This window comes from Lathyrus oleraceus, chromosome 5 (genome assembly GCF_024323335.1).
Source record: "Lathyrus oleraceus cultivar Zhongwan6 chromosome 5, CAAS_Psat_ZW6_1.0, whole genome shotgun sequence".
Lineage (NCBI taxonomy): Eukaryota > Viridiplantae > Streptophyta > Magnoliopsida > Fabales > Fabaceae > Lathyrus > Lathyrus oleraceus.
In genome coordinates, this window is record NC_066583.1 from 433,189,120 (window position 1) to 433,194,605 (window position 5,486).

Below are 5,486 nucleotides of genomic sequence, written 5' to 3' on the forward strand. Positions count from 1 at the left end.
CTAGTCAACATCGTCAACGGTAATGCCAACTTAGAAAATCCCTCAATGAATTTCCTATAATAACCTGCAAGTCCAAGAAAACTCCTTATCTCAGAAACTGACTTCGGAGCTTCCCACTTAGATACCGCTTCTATCTTAGAAGGATCAACAACAACACCACCTCTTGAAATCACATGACCAAGGAAACTAACCTCTTCTAACCAAAATTCACACTTAGACAATTTAGCAAATAACTTCTTTTCTCGTAGAACTCCTAAAACCACTCTCAAATGTTCAGCATGCTCTTCTTCAGATTTCGAATACACCAAAATATCGTCAATAAACACCACAACAAACTTGTCTAGGTATGGATGGAAAATCCTATTCATATACTCCATAAATACTCCAGGCGCATTAGTCACACCAAAAGGCATTACAGAATACTCATAATGTCCATACCTTGTTCTAAAAGCAGTCTTCTGAATATCCTCAGTTTTCACACGTATCTGATGATACCCCGATCTCAAATCTATTTTGCTGAACACACTCGCACCAACCAACTGATCCATCAAATCATCAATCCTCGGCAAAGGATACCGATTCTTGATCGTCACTTTATTCAGTTGCCTGTAGTCCACACACAACCTCATAGTACCTTCTTTCTTCTTAACTAACAACACTGGTGCACCCCACGGCGACACACTCGGACGAATAAATTTCTTATCCAACAGATCTTCCAACTGACTCTTCAATTCAGTTAACTCAACAGCAGACATACGGTACGGAGCCATCGATATCGGCCTAGTACCAGGTACCAAATCAATCGAGAACTCAACTTCACGCTCTGGCGGTAATTCATTCACTTCTTCAGGAAACACATCAGGAAAATCACACACCACGGCTAGATCGCAAATCACCAGTTTATCTTTAGCCTCCAAAGTCGCTAACAGCATAAACAACTCTGCTCCATCTACTACTGCCTCATTCACCTGCCTTGCTGATAGAAACAAACTCTTTTCTTCCTCAATCTCAGGAAAGATCACAGTCTTATCAAAACAGTTGATATAGACTCGGTTAAACACCAACCAGTTCATACCCAAGATAACATCAATCTGCACTAGTGGAAGACACACAAGGTCCATCCCAAAGTCTCTACCAAAAATACTCAAAGGACAATTTAAACAAACTGAAGTAGTAGTCACTGAACCCTTCGCAGGAGTATCAATCACCATACTTCCATGCATCTCAGATATCTCTAATTTAAGTTTCACAGCACAATCCAAAGATATAAAGGAATGAGTCGCACCTGTGTCAATAATAGCTACAAGAGGAAAGCCATTAATATAACACGTACCTCGGATCAAACGATCATCTGCAGAAGTCTCCGAACCCGATAAAGCAAAGACCTTGCCTCCCGACTGGTTCTCTCTCTTCGGCTTAGGACACTGTGGACTGATATGACCCACCTCTCCACAGTTGAAACAAGTCACAGTCTTCAACCGGCACTCTGCAGCCAAGTGACCACCTTTTCCACACTTGAAACACTTCTTCTCAGTACTGGTACACTCATGGATACGATGTCCAGCCTGACCACATCTATAACACTTAGCAGGGGCACTGGAGTCTCCCCCACTAGGTCTTCTCATCCCACTCTGTCTCTGGAAACCTTTGCCAGCTGCATACGGTTTCCCACGATCATTCTGATTCTTGCCTTTCCTATCAACCCTCTACTGATAGCTCTCCGCTCTAGCCTTGGTATCCTGTTCAAAAATCCTGCAACAGTCAACCAAATCAGAAAACACTCTAATCCGCTGATACCCAATAGCCTGCTTGATCTCGGGACGCAACCCGTTCTCAAACTTCACACATATTGAAAATTCTCCAGTAGCCTCATCATAGGGAGTGTAATACTTCGACAGCTCTGTGAACTTAGCAGCATACTCAGTAACAGACCGATTGCCCTGCTTCAATTCTAAGAACTCTATCTCTTTCTTTCCTCTGACATCCTCTGGAAAGTACTTCCTCAGGAATCTCTCTCTGAACACCGCCCAAGTGATCTCAGCACTCCCAGCAGCTTCCAACTCAGTGCGGGTAGCAACCCACCAATCATCTACTTCCTCTGACAGCATATGCGTACCGAACCTGACCTTCTGGTTATCGGCACACTCAGTCACTCGGAAGATCCTCTCGATCTCCTTTAACCACTTCTGAGCACCATCTGGATCGTATGCTCCCTTGAACATTGGAGGATTGTTCTTCTGGAACTCACTCAGTTGACGAGCAGTTCCCATTCCCACAATATTCGGATTCCCTCCAAGTACTCCAACTAGCATACCCAGAGCCTCAGCAATCGCAACATCATCTCTACCTCTTCCAGCCATCTCTATTCTGAAAACCCAACAAGCTAAACAATAAGTACGGATAGGGTTACACAACACCTATCACATACAGGGAAACAGAATAATTACGACTCGACTCGACCGACTATGCTCTGATACCACTAATGTAACACCCTTCTAAAATACCCCAAAAGTTTAATTAAAATAACAACATATATCAATCAGAGTAAATATGCAATTAAGGGTGTCACACAATTACTTCACACCATTCATCATGATAACTGCCATGCTCTTTTATTAATTCAAAACATAAAGCATTTGCACAATACGCAGCGGATAGAGATTAAATCAATCATGCAAAACATGTAGCATATTACATGTAAACTGGTTCACAACCAACAATAAAACATTTAAAACATCCCATCCCGATGTCACATCTACCAGAGCATGACCCACTAAGGAACTACACTAGACTTCAAGCACTAGCTCCTACTCAATCACTGCTCGTTACCTGAAAAATAGTTGTAAGGGTGAGTTCCTCAATCGATATAATAAGCATTATAAAATATCATGCAATGTTAAGTAATTTAACACATTTCATCACCCTAATCATAACACACATTCAGTAACGGCACATCAACTCAAACATCATACTCAACACCAACATAAAGCACACGTATAATCTCAATTCATACTCAACACCAACACAAAACACACGTATAATATTGGAATACATCCATTCATATTATACGCCATACCTACATTATGCAATGAGACTCCATGCATGCGGTACCAACTATTCGTGAACATATAGTTCAACTTCACCGACCAAATCCAGGTACGGCTACCAAGCTCACTAGTCCCACTCATTTGAGACCTAGTGACTCACATCACTAATTCCTCACCATGGGAATTAGCTACCACCCCAAGAGCCATGCTATGCACGCTAATCACCTAGCATGCAAACATCAACAACAGTCCAAAATGACTAACATCACTAATTCCTCACCATGGGAATTAGCTACCACCATAAAGGCCACATTATGCTATGCCAAATCACCTAGCATGCAACATCAACAACAATCCACAATGGACATATGCTCACACTCTAAGCCATAAAACAGTCCATCCACAATTACATACATAATATATACATTCACAACATTATGCATATTTTCACACATCATCAGCATATTTATCACATAATCATATTATGTCATGCCAAATAATTCAGTCACAGTATTAGCACACTCTACTAATACCTATCCTACTCAAAACAACGGGAAATAATCCCTACTATATCACACACCGATATAGGCCAATCACCAATTATGTTCACAACATTAAAATATCAATTTTTCCAATTTCCAACAGTGTTAACCGGTTAACGCCCTGGGTTAACCGGTTAACGCAGGACAGAACACGCTTCCTGGCCAATTTTAACAGTGTTAACCGGTTAACGCCCTGGGTTAACCGGTTAACGCAGACAGAACAACAATTTTTCACAATTCATAACAGTGTTAACCGGTTAACACCCTGGGTTAACCGGTTAACGCAAGACAGAAAGCTGTTCCTGCGCTAACACGAAGCAGAATGCAGAATTCTCCGCATTTTCCGCCGTTGGAGGACTTCCGGACCTCCGATTCCAATTCCGTAAGAAGCTACGTTTTCGGAAAATCACTACCCATCCAATTACAGATTCACTTTCAGTTTTAACACAACTTATCCAACACAATTTTTCAGCATTCAACATCCCAATTAGGGTCAAATCAACGGTTCATCACTACCACTACGCCAAAAACTGGAATAGACAGCGCCCCTTAGAGGGCGCTTTATTACAAAAGCGCACTCTAAAGTGAAGAGAAAAAATAAGGAGCATACTACTAGAATAGACAGCGCACTTTAGAGGGCGCTTTTGTAACAAAGCGCACTCTAAAGTGAAGCGAAAAAATAATGAGGAAATGAAGGGACACCAATAGAGGACGCTTTATTGAAAGCGCCCTCTAAGGGTAACCTTAGAGGGCGCTTCTAAAAAAGCGCTCTCTATGTCCATGTACATTTCCAGTTTATAAGGCGCTTTTGGAAAGCCTTAGAGAGCGCTTTTATAAGCGCCCTCTTAGACCCCCTTTAGAGGGCGCTTTTGTAACAAAGCGCCCTCTAAAGTGAAGCCAAAAAAAAATGGAGGGACAACAATAGAGGGCGCTTTTGTGAAAGCGCCCTCTAAGGTTACCCTTAGAGGGCGCTTTTGAAAAAGCGCTCTCTAAGTCCATGTACATTTCCAGTTTAGAAGGCGCTTTTGGAAAGCCTTAGAGAGCGCTTTCAGAAGCGCCCTCTTAGGTCCCCTTTAGAGGGCGCTTTTTTTAAAAAAGCGCCCTCTAAGGTCCCCTTTAGTAAACATTAAAATTATAACATATACTGCATGTCTCTTTATTTTCCCTCTCCATAAGCTATTTCGTTTACGTAACTGGGTTTTCTCTCTACTGCGTCCACCGTCTACTGCGATTACTCTCGTCATCCGTTCGTTCTCCCTCCCTCACCGTCATCGTCGCTGTTCGTTCTCCCTCCCTCACCGTTCACGTTCACTGCGTTATCCTCTTCCACCGTCACTGTTCACTTTCTTCTCCATCGTTACCGTCACCTTTAAGGTATTTCTCTTCTCTATCGTTACCGTTCACTTTCTTCATGTGTTTGATTAGGGCATTTTCTAAACTTAGTTTTTCATTTTGTGCATTATGTTGATTAATGTTGTTTAGGGCAAACTGAGTTTTTTATTTCTGATTGAAAACTGATATATTTGAAGTGTGTTTGAGCTTGTGCTTGGAAGAGTTTAGATTGTTGAAGTGTGTTTGAGCTTGTGCTTGGAAGAGTTTAGATTGTTGAAGTGTGTTTGAGCTTGTGCTTGGAAGAGTTTAGTTTGCATTGGTCTTTTGCATGCAGTAGGTGTGTGTGAGTTTGTATTCAATAATGATAAAAAAAAAGAGTTTAGATTGCGGGTCTCGCTCCTATGTATCATCAGGTAAATGAGGACTTCAAAATTATGTAGTTCTGCATAAAAAAACTATGTATTGGTTGGTTTATTTTAATTAACGGTTATTTAGATCGCGCTCTAGTGGTTAAACATTGACTTGTATGCTTGCGGGGAGGCTGAAGCGCTTGTTTGTATCGCGG